Source organism: Hemitrygon akajei, chromosome 10 (assembly GCF_048418815.1).
Source record: "Hemitrygon akajei chromosome 10, sHemAka1.3, whole genome shotgun sequence".
NCBI lineage: Eukaryota > Metazoa > Chordata > Chondrichthyes > Myliobatiformes > Dasyatidae > Hemitrygon > Hemitrygon akajei.
The window spans coordinates 122,032,960-122,046,237 of NC_133133.1; positions in this window are offsets into that span (position 1 = coordinate 122,032,960).

The following is a 13,278-nucleotide window of genomic DNA, read 5'->3' on the forward strand; positions in this document are numbered from 1 at the left end:
AGGAAAAAGAGTTTGTATGAGGGGTGTGTAGGGTCCTTCACAATGCTGTTAGCTTTGCAGGTGCAGCATGTGGTGTAAATGTCTGTAATGGCGGGAAGAGAGACCCTGATGATCTTCGCAGCTGACCTCACTATCCGCTGCAGAGTCTTGCAATCTGAGACTGTGCAATTCCTGAACCAGGCAGAGATAGAGCTGCTCAGGATGCTCTCAATACAACCTCTGTAGAAAGTGATGAGGATGGGGTGTGGAATATGGACTTTTCTCAGCCTTCGTAGAAAGTCGAGATGCTGCTGGGCTTTCTTGGCTGTGGAGCTGGTGTTGAGGGACCAGGTGAGATTCTCCGCCAGGTGAACACCAAGAAATTTGGAGCTCTTCACGATCTCAACAGAGGAGTCATCAATGTTCAGTGGAGAATGGTCACTCCGTGCTCTCCTGAAGTCAACAACCATATCTTTTGTATATGATCCATAATGGAAGTGTCCTTCGTATAATGTCTTGTGTTTGCCGTTGTTGTATAAAACCTGTCTGATCCTTATGTATCAGTATAGGTAGAAAGTCTTCTAATCATTTGGCCATGATGGAGGTAAATAATCTATAATCTACATTAAGAATGGATATTGGTCTAAATGACCCACATTCCATTTTATCCTTGCCTTCTTTTGGTATAGCTGAGATTATCGCTTCCTTCCAGCTTGGTGGCATCTGTGCCTTTTTTTTAAGAGCCCAGTTCAGTGTGGTGAGTAAAACAGGAATTAACTCTTTTTTAAAATGTATCATTCTGTGTGGAATGAGCTTCCAGTAGAAGTGGTAGAGGCAGGTTTGATATTGTCATTTATTTAAAAAAAATATTGGATAGGTATATGGACAGAAAAGGAATGGAGGGTTATGGGTTGAGTGCAGGTCATTGGGACTAGGTGAGAGTAAGCATTTGGAACGGACTAGAAGGGCCGAGATGGCCTGTTTCCGTGCTGTAATTGTTATATGGTTATATGTTATATGGTTAAATTCTTTGTACCACTCTACCCTATACCCAACTGATCCTGGTGACTTGCTTAATTTAAGCTTACTAATTGCAGCTTTTAGTTCAACTTCAGTTATTGTCAGCAGTCATCGTTCTGTTTTGTTCTTTGCTTAAAGTGGGTAACTCTGGAGAATTCAAGAAGGTGTCAATTTGGGTTATGCTTTCCCCTGGAACTTTGGAATATAGAGTTTTGCAAAACACTTCAAAAGCTTCTTGAATTTCACTTGGTTTATTTTTTTCATTTTTGTTCTTGGATCCCTAATTCTATGAATTGCATTTTCTGCTATTTTTTTTCCCAGTTTCCACACCAGTATTTTCATAGACTTAGATCCACCTGATAGAGGTGTATAAGATGATGAGAGGCATTGGAGAGGACACAGGTTTAAGGTGCTGGAGAGTAGGTACAGAGGAGATGTCAGGGGTAAGTTTTTTACTCAGAGAGTGGTGAGTGTGTGGAATGGGCTGCTGGCAATGGTGGTGGAGGTGGATAGGATAGGGTCTTTTAGGAGACTTTTGGAAAGGTACATGGAGCTTAGAAAAATAGAGGGCTATGAGTAAGCCTAGTAATTTCTAAGGTTGGGACATGTTTGGCACAACTTTGTGGGCCAAAGGGCCTGTATTGTGCTGTAGGTTTTTTATGTTTCTATTATAAAATCTACCAATCAGCCAATGTGCTAGCTATGCTAATAACTTTCCTGTAATACCATGGGCTCCTATCTTGATAAGCAAGCTCATGTGACAAAGGCTTTCTGAAAATTCAAATATACAACATCCACTACATCTGCTTTATCTACACTACTTGTAATCTACTCATAGAATTCCAACAGGTTTGTCAGGCAAGATATCCCCTGAAGGAAACTATGCCGACGTTGTCCTACCTTGTCCTGTGTCACCAAGTACTTCATAAGTTTATCCTTAACAGTTCACTCCAACATCCTCCCAACCACTGAGGTCACGCTAACTGGTCTATAATTTCCTTTCTGTTGCCTCACTCCTTCCTTAAATAGTGGAGTGACGTTTGCAATTTTCCATTCCTCTGGCGCCATGCTAGAGTCAATAGTTTTTTGAAAGATCATTACTAATACCTGTACTATCTCTACCGCTATCCCTTTCAGAATCCTAGGGTGCAGTTCATCTGGTCCAGGTGATTTATGCACTTTTAGATCTTTCAGCTTTTCAAGCTCTTTCTCCCTTGAAATAGTAACTGCACTCACTTCTCATCCCTCACACCCTCCAAGGACTGGCACACCGCTAGTGTCTTCCACAGTGAAGACTGATGCAAAATACTCATTTACTTCATCTGCCATCTCCTTGTCCCCCGTTATTATTTCTCCAGCCTCATTTTCTAGCTGTCCTATATCCATTTTCATCTCTTTTATTTTTTACATACTTGAAAAATATTTTTCTACCCATCTAGATATTGCTTGCTCACTTGCTTTCATATTTCTTTTCCCTCCTAATGATTCTTTTAGTTGCTTACTGTAGGTTTTTAAAAGCTTCCCAATCCTCTCTTACCGCTCATTTTTGCTTTGTTGTATGCCATCTCTTTTGCTTTTATATTAGCTTGGACTTCCCTTGTCAGCCACGGTTGTACTATTTTGCCATTGGAGTATTTCTTCATTTTTGGAAAACATCTATCCTGCACCTTCCTCATTTTTCTCAGAAACTCAAGCCATTGCTGCCCTTCTGTCATCCCTGCCATCATCTCCTTCCAATTTACTTTGGCCAACTCCTTTCTCATACCTCCCTAATTTCCTTTACTCCACTGAAATACTGCCACGTCAGACTTTACTTTCTCCCTATCAAATTTCAAGTTGAACTCAATTATATTGCGATCACTGCCTCCTAAGGGTTTCTTTAACGTAAGCTCCCTAATGGCCTCCAGTTCATTACATAACACCCTATCCGGTATAGCTGATCCCCTAGTAGGTTCAATGATAAACTGCTCTACTAAGCCATCTTGTAGGCATTCACCAAATTCACTCTCTTGAGATCTATTAGCAAACTGATTTTCCAATCTGCCTGCATGTTGAAATCTCCCATAACATTGCCCTTTTGACATACCTTTTCTATTTCCCATTGTAATCTGTAGTCCACATTCCAGCTACTGTTTGGAGATCTGTATATAATTGCCATCAGGGTCCTTTTACCCTTTCTAAACTCTACCCATAAGGATTCAACATCTTCTGATCCTATGTCACATCTTTCTACAGATTTGATGCCTTTCTTTACCATCAAGTCACGCCCTCCCCTTTGCCTACCTTCCTATTCCTCCGATGCAATGAGCAACCTTGGACATTCAGCTCCCAACTACAACCATCCTTCAGCCACGATTCAGTGATATCCACAACATAATACTCGACAATCTGTAAAAGTGCTACAAGACCATCCACTTATTTCTTTTACTCTGTGCATTGAAATATAACACTTATGGCACTGTGTTTGGTAACACGCATTTTTGATTCAGCATCCCTAATACCCTGATACTCACCTACTGGCTGCAATTTTGTCCTGTCATCTGCCTGCCCTTCCTGACAGTGTGACTGCATGCTATCTTTTTTTTACCATTCATCTTATCCAGAGTCCCTTCACTCCAGTTCCAATACCCCTGCCAAAGCAGTTTAAAACCTCCTCAACAGCTCTAACAAAACTGCCTGCGAGAATATTGCCCCCCCCCCCCCTCAGGTTCAGGTGCAACCCGTCCCTTTTGTAGAGGTCAAACCTCTGTCTAGAAGAGATCCCAATGATCCAAGCAGCTGAAGCCCTGCCCAGTGCCCCAGCTTCTCAGTCACACATTTATCTGCCAGTTTCTCCCCTCACTAGTGCATGGCATGGGTAGCAATCCAGAAATGACTACTCTGGAGGTCCTGCTTCTCAGTGTTTTTTCTCTCTCTAAATTCTCTCTTTAGGACCTCTTTGCTTTTCCTTCCTATGTCATTGGTATCAGTATGTACCAAGACATCTGGCTGCTCCCCTCCCCCCCCCACCCCCAAATGCTGTGGACATTACGTGAGACACACTGACCCTGGCACCTAGGAGGCAATATACCATCCGAGTGTCCCATTCACCTCCACAGAATCTCCTGTCTGTTCCTCTGACTATTGAGACCCCTATCATCACCACCACCACTCCCCTCTTCTCCCTCTTTCCCCTCTGCACACGGACCAATGCTCTGTGCCAGTAACCTGGTCTGTGTCGTATTCCCCTGGCAGGTCATCCCCAACACCAATATCCAAAGCGGTGTACTTATTACTGAGGGGAATAACCACAGGGGTGCTCTGCGCTAACTTCTTATTCAACATCCCATTCCTTCTCCTGACAGTCACCCAGCTACCCGCCTCCTGCAACTTAGGGGTGGCTATTTCCCTGTAACTCAGATGAATGATTTCCTCACTCTCCTGGAAGGTCGTCCAGCTGCTGCTCCAGATCCCTAACATGGTCTTCAAGTTCATCTGGCAAAATGCCTCATTGCCAGACCTCACCAACAGGCACCAAGACCTCGCCTGGCTGGCAGTGAGAGGGGCCCTCCCAGTCCGATCCCTCCTGTATGCCCGGAACATCATCTCCACATCCCTCTGCCCACGGGAGGACGGCAGAGAGGAGGAGTCGGTGACCGACCTCTTTGCACACTGTGGGTTCGCGGAGAAAGTGTGGAGGAGGATGGAAGGGGCAGTGTTGAGGTTCATCCCCAGTAGCTGCGTGACAGAGGACTCTCTGATCTACGGGCTGTTCCCGGGGACGCACACCGAGACCAACATCCGGTGCTGCTGGCAGATCATCAACTCGGTGAAAGACGCTCTTTGGTTGGCCCGAAACTTGATGGTCGACCAGCACACAGAGATGTCCGTGGGGGGAATGCTGCCGACTGGCACATTCTCGGCTGCAGGAGTACGTGCTGAGGGACGCACTCAAACTCGGTGCAGCCACCGCAAGGGCCCGGTGGGGAAGGACCACAGTCTAGGGTTCTTCTCCCGTGGGAGTTGAGGGGTAGTGGGGTTGGGGGTATACCCCACTGAATGTAAATATCAAAGAACAGACTGACATGTGGGTGGCAAAATTTTGAATTTTGAAAATGTTAAAACAGTAATGGTAATAACTGTAAAGAACTGGAAGTCATTGAATGGTTGTATATAATTTTATTTTTGAATAAAGTATATTTTGTTTAATAAAAAAAACATGGTCTTCAAGGAGCCTTAGCTGGATGCACCACGCAGATGTAGTTCTCTGGAAGACTCTGGGTCTCCCTGAACACCAATATCTGGCATGACACAATGGCCATTTAAACTACACTAAGTACCCAGACACATTAAGAAAAAGGGAAACTTACCTGGACAACTTGCCCAGAGCCAACGCCTGTTCCGAGCTGAAATCTTCTTTGAGCCAAAGCCTGACACTCCCACTTTCACCACTGGCCCACTCCCAACAATGGCCACTTTGCTTGTCACTCCGTACTTTTATTTACTCCTTTTTGTGCTGCTCCTGCCACTGATTGGGCTGCTGGAATGACAGCGAACACCTGCGAAGCTCTCCTTATAAACAAGCACCGCCAACCTGTGAGAAAACTCCTCTGATTGGGACACCAGAATTTACAATGAAATGCGTTGTTTGTGTTAACAACCAATACTGTACACCTAAGGATGTTCTGGGGGCAGTCTGCAAGTGTTGCCACACGTGCTAGCATCAATATAGCATGCCCACAATGCTTGGCAGAAAAACACAGAACACAACAAATAACAGCAAAATAAGCCCTTTCCTTCCCTCCCACCACTCACGTATATGGACAGTCTTCCAATTCCAGGACGGGTCTCCTGTCTCCAGGCTTCAGCCATTGGACTTTGACCTCTGGACTTGCAATGGACCTTTGCCATCTAATCAGCCATTAAAGCTCACTGGATTCTAGGCTTCAGAATTAAGAGCACTGAGTTAAAAAAACATAGAACATAGAATAGTACAGCACATTACAGGCCCTTTGACCCACAATGTTGTGCCAACCCTCAAACCCTGCCTCCCATATAACCCCCCACCTTAAATTCCTCCATATACCTGTCTAGTAACCTCTTAAACTTCACTAGTGTATCTGCCTCCACCACTGACTCAGGCAGTGCATTCCATGCACCAACCACTCTCTGAGTAAAAAACCTTCCTGTAATATCCCCCTTGAACTTCTCTCCCCTTACCTTAAAGCCATGTCCTCTTGTACTGAGCAGTGGTGCCCTGGGGAAGAGGCGCTGGCTGTCCACTCTGTCTATTCCTCTTAATATCTTGTACACCTCTAACATGTCTCCTCTCATCCTCCTTCTCTCCAAAGAGTAAAGCCCTAGCTCCCTTAATCTCTGATCATAATCCATACTCTCTAAACCAGGCAGCATCCTGGTAAATCTCCTCTGTACCCTTTCCAATGCTTCCACATCCTTCCTATAGTGAGGTGACCAGAACTGGGCACGTACTCCAAGTGTGGCCTAACCAGAGTTTTATAGAGCTGCATCATTACATCGCAACTCTTAAACTCTATCTCTCCACTTATGAAAGCTAACACCCCATAAGCTTTCTTAACTACCCTATCTACCTGTGAGACAACTTTCAGGGATCTGTGGACATGTACCCCCAGATCCCTCTGCTCCTCCACATTACCAAGTATCCTGCCATTTACTTTGTACTCTGCCTTGGAGTTTGTCTTTCCAAAGTGTACTACCTCACACTTTTCCTGGTTGAATTCCATCTGCCACTTCTCAGCCCACTTCTGCATCCGATCAATGTCTCTCTGCAATCTTTGACATTCCTCTACACTATCTACAACACCACCAACCTTTGTCTCATCTGCAAACTTGCCAACCCATCCTTCTACCCCCACATCCATGTCGTCAATAAAAATCATGAAAAGTAGAGGTCCCAGAACAGATCCTTGTGGGACACCACTAGTCACAACCCTCCAATCTGAATGTACTCCCTCCACCACGACCCTCTGCCTTCTGCAGGCAAGCCAATTCTGAATCCACCTGGCCAAACTTCCCTGGATCCCATGCCTTCTGATGTTCTGAATAAGCTTACCGTGTGGAACCTTGTCAAATGCCTTACTAAAATCCATGTAGAACACATCCTCTGCACTATCCTCATCTATATGCCTGGTCACCTCCTCAAACAACTCTATCAGGCTTGTTAGACACGATCTGCCCTTCACAAAGCCATGCTGACTGTCCCTGATCAGACCATGATTCTCTAAATGCCCATAGATCCTATCTCTAAGAATCTTTTCCAACAGCTTTCCCACCACAGACTTAAGGTTCACTGGTCTATAATTACCCAGACTAACCTTACTACCTTTTTTGAACAAGGGGGCAACATTCGCCTCCCTCCAATCCTCCGGTACCATTCCCATGGACAATGAGGACATAGAGATCCTAGCCAGAGGCTCAGCAATCTCTTCCCTCGCCTCGTGGAGCAGCCTGGGGAATATTCCGTCAGGCCCCAGGGACTTATCCGTCCTAATGTATTTTAACAACTCCAAGACTTCCTCTCCCTTAATATCAACATGCTCCAGAACATCAACCTCACTCATATTGTCCATAACTTTTTGTCATAACAAAAGGTTATGTTGAACTTGTATTGAACAATAATTGCATCACAACAGGGTTACTATGTCCAATTAAGGTAAGTGCTCTTTAATAAAGATCCAAGAGGCAATACAGATATGATTTACTAGAATGGTTCTAGAATAAGGGACCAGTTATAAATTAGCATGGAGAAGTGGGAGCAAAGGAAGTTGAGAGGAGATCGGATGAAATGGATACGACCAAGATGGATTAAGATAATTTTTCTCATTGCTAACATCAAGGGGAGGTTACAGGGGCATGAAGACCCACACCTTATGTTCAACAGTAAGCAGTTTAAACAAGTTCAAAGCTCTGTTTTCATATTCCTTGCTCTTTATTGTGAAATCTAGGATCCCATGTGTATTACCAGCTGTGTTCGCGACAGTTCTTGCCACTTTCAAAGAGTTATGTACATTTATATCTAGGTCTTGCATAATCTTTGGGAATAGAGCTATAATACATTGTCTGAAGAAATCTGAAGGAGTTGATTGGATAACTATCTTCTTTGGTGATCTCTCATAACGATCTTGCAGCAGCTCACCAGAAAGCTGTTGAATTTGCTACTACTGCATAACAATGTAATTGAAAATGCAAAGATATATTAAAGATAGGAGTGACAATTGTATTATTTTTGATAAAATGCAGAATGAGAATGCTGAGATAGTAAAAAAAAAGTATTTGAAATGAAATTGTGTTACATGTAGGACGTATATAGAACCATAGAACATTACAGCACTGAAACAGGCCTTTTGGCCCTTCTTGGCTGTGCCAAACCATTTCTCTGCCTAGTCCCACTGACCCACACCCGGGCCATATCCCTCCAAACCCCTCTCATCCATAATAGTATGTAACTATAATATAGTATGTAACCATAATAGTATGTTCCATATGTAACTTTTTTTTCACAAATCTAGAGCTGGGATGCAGGACTTGCAAAAACTGCTAAAGCATGGAGCAAGACATGCAAGTTTAAAAACAATCCATATCTGAAAGTCAAAGGAAAAGGCCATCCATATTTTGATAAGATTGGAGAAAACCTCTATGTTACATCAGGCACATTTTCTGTGGTGGAAGCTATTAAAGAATGGAATGCTGAAGGGAGTAATTTTGATTATGACAACAACACGTGCTTGAAGTATAAAACATGACAATTTCATCCAGGTAATCCTTACCTTTTCTTTACCACATTCCTCCCTATTCAAGATATTATTTGTCATACATTTTCTACTGGTCAAGGGGATATGCAATATAAATTACTATTGGCTAAATTGTGATGAAGTATGAACTGGATGATAAATATCTCCTTGTAAAGTTGAATATCATAAGAATGTAAGAAATAGAAGCAGAAGTAAATAGTACAGCCCTCAAACTGTTTTCAAGATCATAGTACTTCTGTATCTTGTCCACTTTGATTTTTTGCTAAAAATCTATCCAATTTACATTTAATGTCTGAACACCACACCGTTAAAGTAAAAAATTCTACACTTTTGTAAAGAAATTTCTCTTCAGAAACTCACTCTGAAAATGCTCCTTAGCTCTTTAGTTCTTGGAATTCTTTCTTCTGAAAAAGGTTTTGTGTCCAGCAATGAAAATTTCCAAAATAAATGTTTGATACAAGATGCCAACTTAACAAGTTACACAAACTAATATATTGTACCATATACACATCATAATTTGCGATATAAGTAACCGGAAAATATTACTTCAAATAATGTACTTATTTGGTGATCACTAGTGGATTTACACACAGATCTTAGATGTAGATGGTATTGCAAACCATGCAACATGTTTTACTAAAGCTGAGGTATTAATTTCACTTTTTATAGGATTTGGATATGGAAAGCAACAGCAGCATTTACATTCAGTGACACTTTATTAAGTACATCTGTATACTTGGTCATTAATGCAAATATTTAATCAGTCAATCAATCATGTGGCAGCAACTCAATGCATAAAAGATTGCAGACATGGTCAACAGGTTCAGTTGGTGTTCAGACCAAACATCAGAATGGAGAAGGAATGTAATCCAAGTGACTTTTGACCATGGAATGATCATTGGTGTCAGATGAGATGGTATCTCAGAAATTGCTGATCACCTGGGATTTTCAACACAGAATGGTGCAAAAAAAAAAAATCCTGTGAGCAGCGGTTTTGTGAGAGAATAAGCCTTGCTAATGAGAGAGGTCAGAGGAGAATGGCCAGAGAACGAACCACCCACCTACTAGTAGGGAGAGAAACATACTAGTAAGCAGGTAAACCTTGTTAGAGTGGTAAAGATTTTACATAGATTTTCAGGTGCTGTAAGGTGATGCTTAGGGAGAAGGCTGAAAGGAGCATATCTGCTTCTGGCTCCACTGAAGAAAGCTATTTACTCAGTATGAATTACCTTTGTTGTATTCATTTGCTTATGGCCAGTGGTTAATTGACATTCTAGCTCCTGTTGATGATACAAAGCCTCAATTCAGTATTTATATATAAAACTGCTGAACAAAACTCTTACTTGCAGTCAAAATAAGCAGTATTGAAATAGATGGCACATAGAGTAGTAACATTTGATGGCTTATTCAGTTAATTCTGGTTGTAGTGACAGTAGACATTATCCCACAATATCTGATCAATAAATTAATTTTCCAATCTTGACATCTTTGAGTGCTTGTACAGAAGATTTCATGTTATATCTGTATGCTTACAGTGCCATTTCTACTTCTTTTGAGGGAATTAAATGACCATAAAACATAGGAGCAGAATTAGGCCATTTGGCTCATCGAGTCTGCTCTGCCATTCAATCATGGCTGATCCTTTATACCCCTCCTGAGCCTCACTCCCCGGCCTTCTCTCTGTAATCTTTGATGCCATATCCAATCAAGAACCTCCACAGCTCCACAATGGACACCCCTTTATCCTGAGGCTGTGCCCTTTTGTCCTAGATTCCCCCACCATGGCAAACATCCTTTCCACATTTTCTCTGTCTGGGCCTTTCAACATTCAGTAGGTTTCAAGGAGAACCCCCCCCCCCACCCCCATCATTCTAAATCCCAGTGAGTGCAGACCCAGAGCTATCAAACATTCCTTGTATGATAACCCTTTCATTCCTGGAATCATCCTTGTGAACCTCCTCTGAATCCTTTCCAATGCCAGCACACCTTTTCTTAGATGAGGTGCCCAAAACTGTTCACAATATGCAAGGTGAGGCCTCACCACTGCCTTATAAAGCAACAGCATCACATCCCTGCTCTTGTATTACAGACCTCATGAAGTTAATGCTAACATTGCATTTGCCTTCCTCACCACTGACTCAACCTGCAAGTTAACTTTTAGGGTGCTCTGCACAAGCTCTCCCAAGTCCTTTGTATCTCAAATGTTTGGATTTACTTCCCATTTAGAAAATGGTCTGCATATTTATTTCTACTACCAAAGTGCACGACCCTGTATTTTCCAACATTGTATTTCATTTACCACTCTCTTGCCTATTCTCCTGATCTATCCAAGTCCTTCTGCAACCTTTCTGTTTCCTCAGCATTACCTGCCCCTCCACCAATCTTCATATCATCTGCAAACTTGGCAACAAAACCATCTATTCTATCATCTAAATAATTGAAATACAGTATAAAATGAAGTGGTCCCAACACTGGCCCCTGCGGAACACTACTAGTCACTGGCAGCCTACCAAAAAGGGATTCTTTTATTACCACTCGCTGCCTCCTACCAATCAGTCAATGTTCTAATCATGCCAGTAACTTGCCTGTAAGACCATGATAAACAGCCTCATGTGTGGCACCTTGTCAAAGGTCTTCTGAAAATCCAAATATACAACATCCACTACATCCCCTTTATCTATCCTACTTGTAAGCTCCTCAAAGAATACCAAAAGGTTTGTCAAGCAAGATTTTCCCTTAAGGGAACCATGCTAACTTTGTCCTATTGTGTCCAGTGTCACCAGGTACTCCATTACCTCATACTTAACAATTGACTGCAACATCTTCCCAACCATTAAGGTCAGGCTAATTGGTCTATAATTTCCTTTCTCCTTTTTAAAGAGTGGTGACATTTGCAATTTTCCAGTCCTCTGGCACCATGCCGGAGTCCAATGATTTTTGAAGGATCATTACTAATGTCTCCTCAATCTACTGCTATCTCTTTCAGAAACCTAGGGTGCAGTTCATCCGGTCCAGATGACTTATGTACCCTCAGGTCTTTCAGCTTTTTGAGCACCTTCTCCCTTGTAATAGTAACTGCACTCACTTTTCTTCCCTCACACCCTTCAACATCTGGCACACTGCTAGTGTTTTCCACAGTGAAGACTGATGCAAAATACTCATTTAGTTCATCTGCCATCTCCACCCCAACCACAATCTATTCCAGCTGCTGCCATCCAGGAAATGGTACTGCAACATAAAAGCCAGGACCAACAGGCTCCAGGACATCTGTCAGGTCATCAGACTGATCAACTCACGTTGATTTGAGTGTATTTCTATGTTACATTCATTGTTCTACTTATTATAAATTTCTATGATTGCACATTTAGATGGAGATGTAACAAAGATTTTTAATCCTCAAGTATGTGAAGGAAGTAAGAAATAGTCAATTCAGTTCAATTCCTTGTCTCCCATTATTTCTTCTCTAGCCTCACTTTCTAGTGGTCTTATATTAACTCCCATCTTCTTTTATTTTTACATACTTGAAAAAGCTTTTACTATCCACTTTGATATTGTTTGCTAGCTTGTTTTCATATTTCACATTTTCCCTCCTAATAATTCTTTTAGTTGCTGTCTGTAGGGTTTTAAAAGCTTTCCAATCTTCTATCATCCCTCTAATTTTTGCTTTGTTGTATGCCCTCACTTTTGCTTTTACATTACCTTTAACTTCCCTTGTCAGCCATGGTTGTACTGTTTTGCCATTTCAGTATTTCTTTTTTTTTGGAATACGTTATCCTGCACCTTCCTCATTTTTCCCAGAAACTCATGTCATTGCTGCTCTGCTGTCATCCCTGCCAGTATCTTCTTCCAGTTTTCTTGCAGAGGTAGATCATTGGGGGATTTAGCAAAGAAGAATCTTACCAATATCTCATTCAAGTTTCATATTAGCTAAAACTTTGGAGAATTCAGATCTACTCAACCTCAGTTGTGATGTATGAATGTACTTCCATCTAAAATGGGCTTCTGGAGTTGAACTTATTTGTCTTTGCTTCCAATATGATTAATTCCTCCAAGTGGCCAATATTACACATAAGGATGGGTTTGCTGTCACTGAGGAAAACAATTTCAGAGCTGTACTAATTGATGTGTATGTGGAGAGCAGCAAATAACTATGGCAATATTTCAGTGAATGAAACATCCTCAATAATAAACAGATGGAAATAATCTGAGATCCTTCGATGTATCTGTGGTGGTCTTGCTGATTGACATGAGAATCTGAAAATCAATGCTCTCTTGAAGTGATGGTAGGAGGATTTATAGAAGACTGGTTCACTCTGTGCAGAGAAAAGTGGTAGTAACAGTCAATGATTTTTTCAATGCATCAAGAACTTCCAAATGGTTTAGAAAAGGCTCTTTGGCTCCAAGAATAACTATGGTAAGTATGGATATTAATACAAATGCACTTCTGGTGCTCTTATAATCTTTACTCACTTTCTTGTACTGTTTCTCATAGCACCTATTTATCAAAAAG